The 19120-nt window shown below is 28.9% G+C and overlaps 1 long non-coding RNA gene across 1 annotated transcript in view; it reads right to left on the reverse strand.

Moving 5' to 3' along the window:
• Nucleotides 1-286: 286 nt before the first annotated feature.
• Nucleotides 287-19120, reverse strand: part of LOC142327810 (uncharacterized) — a 96446-nt gene continuing 77612 nt past the window's right edge. Inside the window, exon 3 of the long non-coding RNA XR_012757106.1 lies at nt 287-334. This is a non-coding gene — a long non-coding RNA (uncharacterized LOC142327810). The remainder of the gene's footprint in view (nt 335-19120) is intronic.

Below are 19120 nucleotides of genomic sequence, written 5' to 3' on the forward strand. Positions count from 1 at the left end.
TAATTAGGGCAGTACAAAAATACCAGAGATGATTACTTACTGGTAATATGAAAGGCACAAAAAACATAATAAACCAATTCAATAAAGCATTTGAGCTTTATTTTTTATTGCTTTTCAATTGTGGCATCTCTACGTTCTTAGAAGTATCCACAACTAAAATACTTAATAATTCATGATTAGTTTGAATAAATGTAAGAGTATAAAGAAAAATTAAGCACTGTATAAAGAAAAATTATAAAATTTAATAAGCTAAATTATAAAATAAATTTTGCAATCCACAACTTACCACAACTGAAGTTAAATGCGCAGCATATAATATAATATTTATCTTTACCTGAAACAAACATTTTACAAATGAAAAAATAAACAGGTAAAGTAATTTTAAAGTAATTATTTTCAAATTTATACATGAAAACAAATTTTAAATATTTTTAATAATAAGGAAAAAATATACGAAATAAGTACAAAACCACATTAACGTAAAAGATTATCAAGTAAGCAACAACATTATACATTAAACGAGAAGATATTAAAATTTGTCAACCCATTCACCACAATGCACAACCGTATTTTCAAACTTCAAAATACTTCTTTAATAGTAATATAATTTCTATAAGAAAATGGTTGATTTCTTCACAAAATATTTTACTTTATGACCAGATCATGACTGTATAAAACAATATACAATAACAATATTGGTTTTATATATATATATATATATATATATAGCCACCAATTATGCATAAGCCTAAATATGTAAAACAAACATTTAAAGGGTAAAATAAAACAAAACCTCTTTTTCACATACATCTTAAGGCCGCCGTACCAAAATTGCGTATGAGTCAATCGCAATGCTAAAGTATCATACGTGAAAATAGATCCACCATCTTATTTGAATATATATATTTGAAAACAAACGCATGATAACCATATGTCTAAATATTTAACAAAAAGTAATGTATAAACCTAAATCTAACGTAACATTCTTAACAATTAGGAGGTTTTAGAAAACACATCGCACTTTATTCCAATTCTAAATTAACCCAGATATAAACCTAAATAGTAGGTAATGACAGTAAAGGCTAATCTATTCGAAGTAACTTTAAGTCTACTTCGAATAATGTGAAGTCCGATTTGAAATTAAAATGTACAACAATAAATTCATAGATCTATTCTTTTAAAGTTTTTAATTATCGAATACATTTTAATATGGGTTATATGCCCCGTCATAATTAGGTCATAAAACATATGAAAATTCTTAAAACAGAAAACAATTTAAAAAAAAAAACAAAAAAACAATGCATAGTACAACTGGTGGCCTGGGGACTTCTATAGGTACGCTCATACGGAAATATTTATTTATTGTAAATTGACAATTTACCAATTATTTATTTATCAACGTTAATTAAGAAATTCCTCAGAGTCAATGATAAAATTAATATTTTCCGGTGAACCGAAAACTATCTTCTTTTTCATACTCTCTAGAGATTGCTTGTGTAGCTAAAGTGTGGGTAATTCTTAATAAGAATTATATAACATCAATTGCGTAAGTCACTCAAATCGACATTTTTAAAACAGATTACAATGATTTAAATTGAGAAATACCGGTTTGTGTTTCCATTATTTCGCAGAAATTATCTATAACTGTTTCAAATCCGTGAAATTATTATCTCGAACAATAAGCATGTCAATGATAAAAAGACCTTATCAAAAATTATATGGACAACCTTTTTGACAAATCGATTTTAAATCTTAATATTTAACAAATCTTAAGTAATGATTATTTTACAATTATGTTGTGAAAATTGTTTATTATTTTCTCTTTTGGAAGGGCGAAAACCGCTTTCGCGTTATCATCGACCGGAACGAACATAATACAGTATTAAAAAAAAACATATTACAATAATTATTAAACAGTCGAATATAGATGCACGGCCTTAAGAAACAAGATATTCGATCGCATCATCATCATATTGATTCCTAGAATTCCTTGGATGCTAGCTCCTGATTTAAATTTACGAAGCAATGCCTCGTAACAAGCACAGTTCACAAGGATGTGGTGAATCGTTAGTTGACAGTCGTAGTGAACACAAATGGGTGCATCGGTCTGGATTCATTAGGTGTCCATGAATAAAGGTTAGTGTTTTCTATTCTGTTGCTACAAGATGTTTTAATAATTTGGGCACAAATATTCTACAAAATAATAAATATACAACTAGGTATAAGACCAACTTATTTAAAATTTCTCTTTTAAAATTATGCAAATAGAAAAAATATATAATTTTGTGTATCAACCTATCAAACTAAAAAGCAAGTCAGAGACTGTTTTTATACACTTTACACTTCATTACTTTCCCGGCTATAGAGCTATTGATGCTGCAGCATCATAGCTAAAAAGGAAACAAATTATTTATAATTCCAAAGTTTAAGTCAGTCGGATTTAGGTATGGAACGATATTCAATATCTCTTAATAGTTTTTTCTACGTATTTCGAAAACCCGTATAACAAAAAAATTTGAAATATGACACTAATATTTTACCCTAAATATATCCCAACTTTGGCTTTATTTTTCAATCCATCGGACAAGGAAGCATCACGGTTCCCGTGTTAAGTAAACTATAATTCTTTTAATCATTGTTGAACAACGTTGCAAGAAATTGGACCTACTTATTGAAGTAAATTATTAGTCCAATAATTAATGTTTTAACTTCACAAAATCTAACTATCTAGTATTAATGTAATCGGAACTTAAAAAAAAAACTGATTCCATGAGACTTATAATTTTAAACATTCCTTGAATTTATTTTTTTTATACTTTACCTGCTTTTTGAGATGACTGTTATTAAAAATGCTATACCAGGTAGCTTAGATATCGAAGAAATTGAATGAGTCACTTCTACAGCTCCCTTGCGTTTCAGCTAGCTTGCCATGATAATATGCAATAGTACATTCCGCTCAGTAAAAGACGACTCTACATCTCACTCTCTTTGGTAAACCGATATGGGATGCTTATTTTATTCTTGATGAATACTTTAGGGAATATTCCCTACAGCTATTACGGTTATAAGCTGCTAACATGACGTAACGGTTCTATTGTAAACTTATAGAACCATTACGGGATCAGCATACAATACAGTTTACTAACAGAAGAGAATTCCTTTTTTTAAAGGATTTTTTAACATTTCAGAATTATACCGTTATTTTGAAACGGATTGATTACGACTGATAAAGAAAAGCATCGATTATAATAATCTTGAAGATAGAAAAACCAATATAGTATGAATTTTTAAAGTTCAAACGCCAATTCATCCCCAACCATTTCTTATACTGAAACTCATCATTCATTCATTTCTTTTTCCTCTCAGGACAAAAACCTGATAGGCTAATTAGTAAAAAGCTAATAATTTTCTTACTAATTAGCTAGTAGGTTGTTAATTAAATATAACATTTACACACAGCAACCGTGTACTTAGAGTGTTTCATAATAGTAGCGCTGTTAGAGGAGGTAAACAGTAACGTATTAATACTTCACAGACTCCTGTTCGTTGTTATAAGTAACGCAGCCTTAATTAAAAATAAAATCAATAAACATGTCAAGTTAAAAAAAATGAAATAAAGAAGATATTATAATATCAATATCAATTAATTTAAAACTATCAATTCAGTTAAGTTATGAGTTATATCAAAGCGTAGGTTAAAAAAATAATAATAATACAATCGTCCCGTCTTCGCCGTTCAATATCATTACTCAAAGTCTAATTTTATTATTATTATTATTATTATAATTTTCAGTTTTAAAATATTCAAGGTTGGGTCGGTCACTCACTCCTTCTCTCTCTCTCTCTCTCTCTCTCACATACACACACAAAATCTCTCTCAATTATAATCATACATCGTGTTAAAAGTACGGCATTAATAAATAATATCTTTACTATGTTTCTTTCAACTATAATTTTATAAATGGCGCGTTATGAAAAAAAGATTAAGAATGAAGAAAAAATTATAAATAAATAAATGAATGAGGATTAAAGAAAGAATAAAAACGTTATGTCACATCATATATTAGAATATTATTATTATTATTATACACTAGCTGCTGTATTTTTTAATTATATTAAAAAAAAATTTGATTTATGTACTAAAGGAATGCGATAATTACAGTACCGTATTTCTTATTGGATGACCGTTAGCAAAAATTAAGTTTTTGTATTTTCGTACCACTAATCTTTTTTCTCTTTAGTAATCGTGGGAGAAGAAACAAAATAATAATTTTTGAGGTAATAAATATTTTTCTGTTCTTTCATTTCGTTTATAAACTATCGCTTCTTCTTTCAGTAGGCTAATTATAGGATATTAAACATCAAATAATGATATGCAACATACATCTTCTAATATTTAGAACATAAACATGTATTTTAAGCGATACTTATTTAATATCGAACACAAAACATAAGAATGTAGCCTACAATAGAAAAATTCGCAATAAATCTAAGTAATATTTTAATATTATTTTTTTTAAAAAAAGGTAAAAATTAATCATTTTTAGTGCTAAAGAATAAAAATATGTATGTTATACGTCGCGTTTTTTCGTGTTGTTAACTGTGTTACGACATTGTTGTATATGTGTTTGTTTTTTCGTTTTTCATTTTATCTTGGTGTGATGATGACTTCCAGGGTGGTTTGCTGAAGATTGAGTTCCGAAAAGAGTTAAGAATAAATAGATAATACATAAAAAGTACATATAGAGGAATATAATTTATTATAATTCATTAAATAACTAAAATTTTCTTTAAATGACTTGTGGAATATAGATCTGTTTACTGATCATTTTCAGAGTTGTTTTAATATCTTATTATGTTAACAGAATAGAGAATACGATGTTGCTAACTACTGTATTTGTCACAAAGAGGAAAAAGTTGTTTTTGAAAAGATCAGTTTTACAGAACTCGGTAGAAAAGCTTTATGTTCATACTGCTTACAACTCTTGTTTTGTAGGAGATGTTCAATTTATAATAAGAAAACCAAAAAAAAATTACAAATTATGTAAAAAAATATGTTTTTATCTGTTTTTCTGGTTGTGTCATTTCATAACTTTTTTTTAGAGATTTTATTAGAACCTAGGATTTAAAAAATTAACCATTAATTTTTTTTAATATAACCTCAACTACCGAAAAAAGGTTTTTTTCAATTTAAAAATAAAGGCTTTTGTATTCAATGTTTCATAATTTCTTATTGGTTTTCTTTAAAAAAATTGAGACGCACAAGGATAATGGATCAAAAACATTTTTAATGCACATAAATCTCATTTTTTCTCTATCAACTGGTATAACAAAATTTTCCTTTTGTGAAACATACTACAGAAAGTACAAAAAGAAAAATGTAACCAAAAATTCATGTTCAATGAAAGCAACAGCGCATAACTGTTCTTCGGATAACACTGAAAACAAACAGATCGGTAAGTTCTGCATTATTTTAGACTTTTAGTAAATGAATTAAGGACAATCTTCAATAACACGTTTAAAATTGTTGGTGTATCGCATTTATAAATTTGAACAAAACCGCAGTTATGGATAAACGGTACAAAATATATTGAGCATGAAAAATCCAAAAAAATATTGCTTTAAAAATAAGCATCGCGATATTCCAACAAAGCAACAACAGCGTCGTTTCTAAATCCATTAACGATTACTCATATAATAACGTTTTAAACTGCTTTAAAATACACAATCTGTACAGTTCTATAATACATCCGCCGATCTTGGTGGCGGAATGTACCCGCCACTTTATTCCGAAGGTTCCGGGTTCGAAGAGTCCCAGTCAGGGAAGAAATTTTTCACACGCTATAAAATTCATTATCATTTATAAGTCAGCCTCTTGTAGCTGTATAGACAAATATAAAATTATAGAAGAATTTGGCAATTTAACCTAAAGAAGTTTTGGTCGACATAACATTAGAATCATCATGAAATTATCAGAAGAAATAAAACATCACAACAGTGACATCAAAGATATGTTAATCATTGTAATTAAGACGTAAAAATATACAGACAGAAAAAGCTTGTCCGTAAGTGAAATTCAACGCTTGTTATTGCAGATTGTTCAAATCAATTTATAACAAAATAAAAATAAAACAAAATTTATTAAGTCAATAAACTACGATTGAAAAACATCTTACACAATCTTATATAACTAATATACGTATGCAAACGTATTAAAAACAGCTAAATTTATCAGGAGAACCGACAAAACAAAAACCATTTTTCCACTAATCAGATATGATGTTTTTCACAAACACAATAATAAGCAATACAATACGGTATGATAATAGAAAACGGGGGGGGGGACATTAATTCCTACTATACTGTTTGAAACAGGTCTATTATAGAAATAACAGCTGACAAATTTAGGGACGACAACTAAACTTGTAGCCGTAGTGACACAAATGTAACCGGAGGGTTAACACACAGCCGAGTATAGTGGATCGGATTGAAATCGGGTGATGTCTACGACAGTAAAGAGAACAGAACAGCTAACAGCTGCGCTAAACGGTTTTCACTAATATGTAATGGGCTTACGCCATCCAGACACAAGACTTTCAAAAAACATGAAGAGAGGAAAACAAGCAACCACCCGCTTGAGTCCTTGTGCAGTTAAAGCGTCCCAATTAGATAATGCAATAGGGAGCGAGTGAGAGAGAGGAGAAGGGCATTGTGAATTCACCGGGCTACTAATTCTCTCGGTGACAATTCATGAAAACGGCGAGCGAGAGAGAAATGTCGATAGAAAGAAAGGGCACGATCGTGTGAGGCATCTACAAGCAAGGGAGAAACCGGGTTCCGCCATCTTTATTCGTGTGACTGACAGCTGAATAAAACTGGCGACTGGTTGACAAAGATTCCCATCGACTAAGGGGGCTAGCTAGAAGGAACACGAATAATTACCCGCCCGACCGTTTCCACTATACTGTACTGTTTAGGACCACTTTAATCCGGCGAAAAAATGTCCTTTTTACCATGTTCCTTATACATCTTGCGGCACAATGAATATAGCTTAACAGGATATTTAGTTACCTGATGGTATCACAAATAAAGAAGGAATAAGGACTAAAGGACATTGTCAAGGATATTGAAGACAGAAAGAAGTACATTAAAAAAGTAAAGAGCGGTATCAAACCACTAAAGAGGCTCATCACATTTGATAGTTAAACTGAACCGCAATAATAGAGGGTTTTATAACTCTGTTTTATAATTTTAATCTATACAATTCATTACAAGAATAAAAAATACATTATTTTATAAACTATGAACCTAAACAGAAAAGGAACACAACGGTGTAACTGTCTATTTATATACCTCCAATCCAGTAACAAAGGGGTTAAACTATACAACAATACATTTTTTTTTATTAAGTTATCATGTAACAAAAGTAAGTAAATGAAGTGTGTAAGAATTTAAAGAACTTAAATTTTTATTTAACAATAAAATAATACTTTGAACACCGGATCACGTTTAAAATTTAACATATCGATTCGAGTATCTCATGGAAACATCTAAAATTAACCAATCAAAACAAATATTTTTGGAATAATTTTTCAATAAACTTAAATTGCTTTTCATAAAACATGAATAATCTGAAAAAAAAAATGATCTGGAAAGATGATGTTGGGAAATTTTTAAATTTCTAAATACGTTTCTTAAATGTCTTGGATAATAAATTATTGTTTTTTTTTTTTGTTTTTTTTTAACTGAATTTTTACGGGCATCGACTGCTAAGGTCATTAGCCCTCGTCACATTCGTTAAAAGAAATTGTTATCTCCATCAGGATCGTCATATGTAAGGGTGTAAAGGGCCCTTACATTTTATTTAAAAACACAAACTTCACAATAAACATTAAAACATAAAATACAAGGACAATCACAAACACTTACGGGGTGTAAAGGGCCCCAATATTAAAATTTGAGATAGGTTCTCAAAAGACCATGAAATTAAAATTAAAATTAAACTTATCAATACCATATCTTTCTTTCTTTCTTCTACGAAGTCTCATTTATAGTTTATTGTTAATAAATTTATCATCAATAAATTATTGTTAATTTAATACTATTATAAACACAGAAGTATTTTACATAGATACGATTATTCAAAACTACTAAATGATGAAAATAAAAGTTAATTTTAGTAATTAAAATAATCAAATATATTTAAATAATCATAATATCATAAATAATCATAATCATAATAATCATCTATTATTTAAATAATATATATATCATTTGAATAATATATTTTATATTTTTTTAATAATATATATCATTTAAATAATCATAGTAATCGTAATTTTAATAATCAAAATATTTAGTTACAGTTTCTGTTAAGTTGATTTTTACAGAGATCATGGAAATTCAAATCATTGACATCTGACAATATCCAGATGTCATTCTCCATTAACAAAAACCACAACACTAAAATAGCAGCTGTGGTATACAATAAAAAAAAGGGTTGTTTAATGAGACACATCATCAAGATGTAAGCTAATGATGGATGACAGCAGCAAAGGTATATTAAATGCCCTTTGCTGCACGAAACTTTTCTAATTATAACCTTACTCACAAATAAACCACTAAAAAATCAAACACCCGTAAAATTAAACTATAAAAAAGTAATACAATGATAGTACAACCGCCAAATTTTTCTAAATACCCAAGAAAAAAATTCTATTTATAAAAACAGACAAGATGAACAGAATTAAATCAACATTTTGACGTTTTCAAAATTTAATACGGGAAAAAGACTCGAAATTTCAATATCACGTGATCAAAAATCAGCGTGAACTCATTAGTCTACAAACAAATGAGAATAGACAAAACCGAATACAATAGATGTTAGACGCACAAATACAAACACATACACGAAGCTGATAAATAGTCGAGGAGAGAACAAAAGATAAAGGAATTTTTAACGTCAGAAAGCAACAAACAGCGACAATCCATCTGAACTCTCACAATAATATATAAATATGATTATATGTATACAGCCAAAAAGATAAGCTAAAATAAATCATTGTCCGCCAAAGTTCCTCCCACAACTAATGGAGAGTTCAGGTTCATATGAGAAGCTATTTCAAACACCATAGGTCTTGATCCGGTCGCCCTCGTACAAGTTCAGTGTCAGATATGTTTTGAGTAATGCAATATGCTATGCTAGACTTGATGTGACGTGGGTGGCATGCGAGTTGGCGGCGGGAGCAAAAGCCATCAGTTAAACTGCCACTCAAATATAGTATGCCAAACAAGCACCAATGTATCAAACAATAAATAAAAATATATTAAATCCACACAAAAAAAAAACTACATAAATAAATATACATATATAAAATATTACACGACGAAATAAATTTCAAACTGTTTTTTTTAAAGTTCCATTTATATACAGTGTAATTTGGTAATACAAATATAAATAAAATCCATAAATATTCTATATATAATCATGGCTTCTAAGTCTTACAAACCAGTTTATTTTATCACGTACAGTCATCCGCTCCGAAAAAACCAGATTACAGAAAATTTTAATAAGTTATTACAAACCAAATAGCCTATTCTACTGCTATTCTTGAAAATTTGGCAATATTTTATTTTTTTTAGTGCATATACGATACAAAAAAGTGTCTGGATAATAACAGTATGCACAAACACATAAGAAAAAGATTTGCAATTAAAAACATGTATAGAACTTAAGAATCTAGCAAAATATTTACTCTGTAGTTCTAATTTTACTTAATGCCAAAAACAGCTGTTACTCCAAATCTAAAAAAGACTATTTAAATTATACATTTTATGAAAATTATGTTAACTATTTATATAATACATCATAGTAGAGCGATCAAAACATATATGAAATATTGTCTACATGTAAAATTTTACAGCAGTATTACAGCTAAATAGGTAAGTTATCATTTTAACTGTACAATATGTTTAAGCGAATAATGCAAAAGAATTCGATATAATCACGTTTTGTTGCATATGTAAAAGATATGGATACAATAGCTGGTTTTACATTCTGCAGAACATATGAAAGTTAAATCTCATAACTTCAGAACATTATCGTGGAATATAATTATTCTGGCACAAACAAAAATTAGATGTTATCAAATGTATAAATAATCTAAACATAAAATGCTACATTAAAAGCAAGCTGTGTAATAAAACAACAAACAGACACAAACACAAACACACACACACACACACACACACACACACACACACACACACACACACACACACACACACACACACACACACACACAAAGGAAAAATAATCTATATAATCGTTTAAAATGTACAAGGAAAAATGTTCTACATTTGAACATTAATATATACCACACATACAGACATACAGATAACAAACAGAAAATCTCAAGCAACTTTATAATACTTCATGGACATACAAAGTTCTAAAACACTATTCAACATCCAGAATATTTCGTAACTCAAAACAAAAATAATCCGGAAATAATAGCAGGTGCCGCCACAGTGAAAAAGCCAATGGTTGGTGATATCAAAAGACTTTACTTAGATAAGTTTTAGACCCTTATCTAAGGAATAGTAGGAACTTTAAACGAGTTCGATATTTTACTTAATAAGAAAGTTATAGCGATATTTTGTTTTTTCGAAAAAGCCTCCCCCCATTTCCACCACCATAGTCCAATTTTGCCCCTTAACGAACTCGACCAAGATTTTAGGGTCTTTGTATTTTATATATCAATTTGAAAGTGATTAGCGGAAAAATAACGGCAGTTATCCTGTCCACAAGAAAGAAAAACAAATATATATATATATATATATATATATATATATATATATATATATACATAAACTTTTGAACTGACGGTGGTTTTAGGGTCTAGGGGATGTGAAACGCGAAGATATGTCGAAATTTTAATAGCTTTCTTATGAAATCTACCTAAAATTAATAAATGAAACCGAACAAAATCAAAAATTAAACCTGCAATGTACTGGAAGATACAACTTATAAATCAAATTCCTTTGAGGATGAAAATAACAACAGTTTAATTTTTTTATGAAGACAACGAGATAAATTTTTGAGTTTTGAAATTTAAGATGTATGCACTCAGCCAAAAAAGTGACTTTATAATTGGAGTAAAACCATAACTATATCATAAGTAACAAATTTAATGTAGAATTACTTTTTAATAACTGTAAGGCAACGTTTATTATTTTTTTACGTATCAATGCTTGAAAGTTTTACTTTTAAAAATGCATTCTCAGTTATTAAAACATAACAATCAGGTATATTACAAGAGGTTAAAACTTCATTTATTTGTTTTTTTTCAAAATGAAAACTTCCACGACTGTCATAAAAATGTAATATTGCTTAATGTATCCTGAACTAGTAAATTAAAGAAAAAACCTTTTCACGACAAGGGGAACAGTTTTAATTTGTTTGTCGTATTACTGTAAAAGGCATTCTAAATAAATAACAAAAGTTAATTTTTTATCAAAAGGGGTAGCCTAATGAGCATTTCCATTAAAACTGCAACAAACGTAAAAAAAAAAACTACAAAGATAACATTAAAATACACAACGCCGATCTCGTGGCAGAGTGGTAGCGTCTCACTCACCCTTTCATCCGGAGGTCCTGGGTTTGAATTCTGGTCAAGCATAAAATTTTCCAAACGCTACAAATTTCCACGCTCCTAGAGCAAAATAACTAAAGCAGTCGATGCCCGACATCTCAAAAAAAAAAAATGTAACCTTAGCACTTAGCCAACACTTTAATTAAATATTCGGTGTATATAATATGGCGCTCGCTGCGAAAAATATTTCACTTAACTATCAAAGGAAATCATAAAACATTAAAAATCCTTCGAGATGATTTCTCGAGAACAGTTATCCTGATTTAAAAAAAAATTGAATATCAAAATAAAATTCCACCTATGTTTTTTTTTAAATTTCATCCGACGGAACAGTACATATCACTTACATAATGTGGTATAGTGAACGACGATAAAAGGTTTTACGACTGTTAGGCGTCATTACCGTAACCCGGAGGTCCCGGGTTCGAATCCCGGTCAGGCATGGCATTTTCACACGCTACCAAACTGTCATACATTACATCCTCTGAAGTAATACCTAACGGTGGTCCCGGAGGTTAAAAAAATATTACCGTAACGACACAAGGCGATCGAACGTTTCTCATAAAGTCAATTCAAGAAGCCATTTTCAAGAATATCAAGCGACCTACGCAAAGCTTTCTATGTAAAAAAAAAAATTGTAATTTCCCAAATTTTCCTTCTTTACAGAGTTAAAAATATGCTTGTGATTGGAATTCCAAGACTACCGAAACGCAGGGAAATTTTCATCTCTATAAGCGACACCTTCAATTGTTCACTTACAGAGACTTGCTGTACTGTGAACATCAATATGTTCAGTGATAGCATTCCGACTAGTGCTTCCTGATTATGAATGCTTGATCTGACGTAAGGTACTTTATATGAATCACAGCGCAGAAATTTATAACGTATCAAATGATTAAAATGATTCCAGCTCAGACTTACTTGAAAAACATTAGGAATTTGAAAAAAAAATGGAACCTGCTACATAACTATTTTGAAGAATAATTTATTCATAGTACTTATGTACTTTAATATTTAATAATATACTTATCCAAATAGAAATGAGTTGATTTTAAAACAAAAAAATTTAACAGCATCCTCGTTAAGGAAAATCTAAAGAAAAAATATTAGCAGCTAAATAAGTATAAGTTTAAAAAACTGACAATAAAATAACATGGTTATATAAATTTAAACGTGTAGTTAACTTTACAGTTGTTAATGATACAATGTATATATATGTAATTTGTGTATGAATGAAAAGTTATATACACAGTAAATATACATACAAAAGCACTCATCTGTCGTCGTGACGTCACTGAACGTGACATGAAGTCATGCAATGACGAAGTACATCATTCATTACTCAAATTCAATGTGAAACGATGCATAAAACATAAAAATGCATTAATCAATAAATTTATTAATTTATTAACCACGCAATCTGTATGTTACTACACTTCTTTTCATAACTGCTATAAAATATATTTATTATGAAATATGAAAAATGTATCCACTTTTTTATTAATCAATATTGTGTAAGCAGTAAAAAATACATGAAATCAGAAAACTTTACAGTGAAATTGATACGGCTAAAAAAAACCGTAAAAATGACGCTGAACTTTTCTGATATTTTTATAGTTTGAAATTGAACAATATCTATAATGATAAGTCGGAAATTATTATTACCGAAAATAAACAAAAGTAAAAAAAAATGTTTTGAAATCTGGCAAAAAACACAGAATAATAGCTCATAACATAGTATCTAGATAGAAAAATTAAAAAGGTGGACACTAAGGTAAGATACAAATCAAAAGCAGACTGGTAAAGCAAGGAGAACTTTAATTAAGAAAAGAAATTAGTTAATATGTAATAAATAATTAAGAATTAGAAAGATATTCTTAAAGATATTTATATAGAGTGCAGCAGCGCTTTGTTATAACGAAAAAAATTAGAAAGGGAAATGAATAAACATACTGGTCTTATAGGCGTAAGTTATAAATTAAGTGGCGTGGCGTTAAGTAAAAAACAAAAACTTCATGGTAGAATCTTGTAGAGGAACCAGATTAGTAGGGCATATATCCAACTTTGTCCGAATTTAGATTGAAGTTTCTTAATAAAAAAAAAATTGTTTTTAAATGAACATAAAAATTATTTAAATTATACTAACTGGTTTAAAGCTAACTTGTACGGTGAATCGACCTAGAAAGATATGCACTAATCAAGGAATTTAATTGCTGACTTTTATATTATTTTTTACCTTTTATTTTTCTTATTTTTGTTATTATTTCATATTACTACTTTTCAGATGGTCACATGACTTTAAAATGCAGGGTTTATTTATTAAAAAATATTTTTTGTAAATTAATTCTGTATTTTTTATTAATAAAATTAATTGTATATTTAATTTTGTTTGGCTTTTATTCTGTTTAGAATATTTTGGGTTAATTGTATTCTGTATTTACTAAAAGATTAAACTGTATAATTTAATGTTTATTTGAAACAAAGTCTATATTATCCCTAGTTTAGTTAATTTGGTTATAGATAGATATATAGAAAGTAAACCTATAAAGAAAGATAAATTATTTATTAGAATAAATAAATCATTAAAATAATAGTTTAATGATAAATATTATTGAAAAAAATATTTTTGTTAAAAAAAAAAAATACTTAAGAAGAAATTGATAATTTAGCCATACACCTAGGTGATGTCTCATTTTTTTACTCTAAAGATTTATTTGTTAAAATCTTATTTTTAGGGGTATGTACATATGTTATCGTCTGCAAAGTCCTTTATTTAATATTTATATATTTGAATTCACAACTGCAAACAACAGAACAATTTAATTTCAATGAATCGTGTTATTATAATACAATAAAAATCAGTCAAATAAAATGAAAAAGTAATTAGAAAAATTAAAAAAAAAAATCAAAGAAAATAACAACAGTATCATAGGTTATGAAAGAAACAAATTAAATACTCAACAGTGTAATAATGATGGGGACTTTTTATCATATCAACAAAGGTTTTTAATACACGAGTTCAACAATACATATCATGATTTTCAAATGCCTGGATTTACAAATTTACAATATCTTACCAATATGTCAAAACGCCATTCTTAATCATTATTGATTCTCCTAGACGTCATATAGAATAAATTCTCTAATTCAATTACAATATTGAATTTATGTTGGAAATTTCTAGTATCTGTAAATTCTTCTAAATTTCTATAAGTAATCACGAACTGAGAAATTTGATCAAGAATATTGGGACCGTCAACCCGGCCTTGTAATATATATTACATTCAAACAAAAACCAATATTATCACCTCTAGCCACATCAGAATTTTTATAGTAGAGGTAACTTAAGAAAGTCTTTTCCTGAACGTAACGGGCTCTGTATTAGGGATATATATTACAATCCCTCCATCACACAAGGGAAAATAATTACTCTATGATTACATAGAGTAATCATGAAAGAACGGTGGGAATTAAATTAAAAAAATACTCCGATTTTTTTTATTTATTCAATTTTCATCCCAACTAGTTTAGTGATATAATAAATAAATTTCAGTATGATCGCCCTTGCTGGAGATCACCATGAATGATCATATGTTCATTCGATATTCAGTTTCTGCCTATACACGACGTAATATACTCGTATCTTCAGTTGTGATTGTAATTTTATCACTATCCCTTAATCGATTCAGGCCATAAATGTTTGCGAGTAGACAATGTACCTCCACAAAAAAAAAAAACTCAAGGGGTTAAGTCGGGAATTCTTGGAGGCTAGGAGATATAGAGTCTCCTAATATTCGCCTATCTGCAAATTTTTAATTCAAAATCTGGCCAATGAATGAATTAAAGTGTAGGGTGCACAATTTTGTTGGAAATAAAATCGATGTACATTTTCGAATTCATCTTGTTGGGTTAAACAATAGTCATTTAAGATATAAAAGATTTCATTAATAATATTTTCAGCAAAGAAAAGAGGTCCAATTCCAAGATTTTTCATTAAACCACCAAACGTTAACTTTAGATGTGTCGCGAGCGCGTTCTTACTCAAAAATGACAATGTTTTCAGATCTCTACATTCGGTAATTGTCTATTAACATATCCATAAAGATTGTATTGTATTGATAATTGAAATTTAATTTGATTAATGGACTGTAGAATAAACACTGAATTGAACATAACTTTATTAACAAGAAATGATACTAACACTTTTAACAAAAGAATATTGATACATAATAGTTGGCGACCTGGCCATGTTGTGTAATTGCTCTCTTAGTGCATTAACAATTTATGAATAAAATTAGGAAGAAAAACATTATGTAAAAAAAAAGAAGTAAAACTAATAATACAACATATGTAAAAAAGAAGAAAAACTAATATTTTGTATCATATGGTATACGAGACAGCGATCTTATGCAAGCGACGTAACAAAGATGAAAGGTAGTTCTATCCATAAAAGTTATAATTTAAAAACGTTTATTATTCACAGTGTGTTCTACAATTAAAAAAAAAAGTTTTTTTTTTTTATCAGACTGTTTTATAAGTTGCCGTAGATGAATTTTGTATGCATACAAGTGCAACCTTTTCGTATGAATTTATCAGAGGCTATTTTTATTGAATTTGTAATTGAGGCTTTGATGAACGATGGATTTGTTAGGACTTCTGATCGAAGATTCATAATTTGTTCAACACTTTCTTCTGGTAATGGTAACCTTTCAACCAATTTCTGTTTGAAAACACTTCTTTTTTCTTTTAACCGACTGTGCGTAAATTTTTCTTTTCATATGGTGGCTCTTTTTCGTATTTAATTCAAATCCACGCTGAACTAAAATTACTGACTTCAGCTCAACAGGGAACAAAGTACATATTGCTTTTTTTTTTAATAAAAACATAATAAACAAAGAATCACAGCTCAGCAACAATACGACACTGAAATATTAAATGGCTGTTATACAAACTTTCCGAGTTTAGGGTTTCAGAGCTACCAAAATAATCCCACAAGGGTGGTATTATGGTAAACTCGTCATCGCAAATCAGGTAATTTCGAAGTCGACAGTTTTAAGGTTCAAATCCTAGTAACCCTACACACTATTTACCTTTACACGGATTTGAATACTAGATCGTAGATACCGGTGTTCTTTGGTGGTTGGGTTTCAATTAACCACACAACTCAGAAATAGTCGACCCAAGGCTGTACAAGACTATACTTCATTTACATTCATACATATCATCCTCATTCATCCTCTGAAATAATACCTTACGGTGGTTCCGGAGGCTAAACAGAAAAACAAAAGTGCTACCGAAACAACTTTCTTTTCAGATCACGTTCTATTTACTCTACGATCTATGCTTGATTAAGAAAATATTTCATTAGTCCAGCCTCCTTCAAAAAAAATCTGATGTGGAAATCATATGACTTCCTTGTACGCCTATTAAATTAATTACACGGATATTTTATATATTTACAATTTTTTCACCTTTTTTTTTTATTGAATTATTTATTATAGTTTTTTACAATTTTTTTAACAATTAGAGGCTGTTAATTATTAATAAATCCATATATTTCAATTAAAAAAAAATAGTTAAAAAAAAAGGGAGATGAAGTCTGATTCGACCGATGTGCCTTCCCCTTGTTGGATCCAAATATTTCATTAATTAAACTTTTATTGGGCTATAACTCTGAAACCAATGAAAATAAGTGACACATATATATATCGTTGAAAAGCTCTCAATGTGGGCTTATTACTGCAGTTAACAAAAAGTCTAAAATCCAATTTTTGGGGTTTTTGGTCTTTTTTTGGACACTTTTGGTCCAGTCGATTGCAATCAAAGGAAGTGCTCAACTAGAGGTTACAACAGTCCTAAATCCAAAATTCAACATTTTACCGGCTAATCGTTTTTGAGTTACGCAAGATACATACAGAAGCAACGGCGTACAGACGTCACGCCGAAACTAGTCAAAATGGATTCAGGGATGGTTAAAATGAATATTTTAACCAAACCAAATTTAATATTATATATCAGATCGTTCTAGATTAATCAGACTGCTACAAACTAGAATCTGTGAAACATATTTCATAAAATTTAATTTAGGGGAACTCGAAATGTAGAGTAAGATACTGACCCCTTCACCTACATCAGTAATAACCTCAATCCGTGTTCTCAGTAAACTAAACTTTTTAAATGTATCACCATACTAAAGTATCTCTAGAATAAGTATCTCTACTCGGTTAAAAAGAACCGGGTAATTTTTTGATACAATATAAAATTTTTCATAATAAGTTCGCACTAGGAAAACACGCTTCGTGAATAGACATTTGATTAGAAAAATAATAATACCAACGAAACGTGTTAAAAGTAAACGTACAAAACAGTTATTTAATTTAGTATATATATATATATATATATATATATATATATATATATATACATGTGTGTGTGTGTATGTACGGAAATTTTCTATAAAGGAAAAGTTAAAAATCATAAAATGAAGAGAATCTTCAATAATGTTCATACGGTGATAAGGAATAACGTATAAGGCATAAATTAAAAGGAAAAAACCTGTAGTTACAAAGAAGTCCACAGATTAAAAATGCAAAGGCCTTTTTTTTGCAACCCTTTTCAAATCATAACACAAGCCGGAGATAACACGAATGAACACTCTGCAAAACTTTCCCTCAGTATTCAAATAATATAATAAATTACGGTCGTGAATATAAAACAAAAATTGTACATGTGACCTAAAACAAAACTTGGGACTTCAAACGATAAAAAACGAATAGGGTTACTGACTAACTATAACAATAACAATAACAACAACAACAATAAACATAAAAACAATAACAATCGACCTAGATAACAACGCTCATCATTTGTACATAGTAACAGGCGTTTTTCCACAATACCCTTTAAATGAGGTAAGCAATTTCCAATCAGCATATAACTTATGTAATATAGCCCGCTCCCCCACAGCGCAGCTGTCTATGTAACAGTATCAAATATACAGTTGCGTAATAACTGAACTGAACAACTGCAACAGATGTGTCAATTATTGTTATTATCTGAGAAAAAATCACCCGACACTCGGTATGAAAATAACAACCCTACACACACCCGACAAACAAATAATAGTAGTCGAACAAAACATTACACACGAATTAGGCAAAAAAAAGAAGAAAACACGATCATATTATGTTTTATTTATACAAAAACTCATTATTTATGGAAAAAATAAAAATAAAATTACTGAAATCATATCTCAAAGTATTTTAAACAACCACTGAAATAATACATTATATTTGTAAAAAAAAAATAACGTGATGTAAAAAGTATTCTTTAAAAATCGAATGAATGATAGTATAACAGTACAACGATACAAAGCAATCGCAAACTATACACCTGTTACGGAAATAAGAATTTTAATAGAATTAACATTTAAATCAGCTGATATATTTAAATCCAATTTTAAACTT

The sequence above is a fragment of the Lycorma delicatula genome, chromosome 7 (genome assembly GCF_047948215.1).
Source record: "Lycorma delicatula isolate Av1 chromosome 7, ASM4794821v1, whole genome shotgun sequence".
Taxonomy (NCBI): domain Eukaryota; kingdom Metazoa; phylum Arthropoda; class Insecta; order Hemiptera; family Fulgoridae; genus Lycorma; species Lycorma delicatula.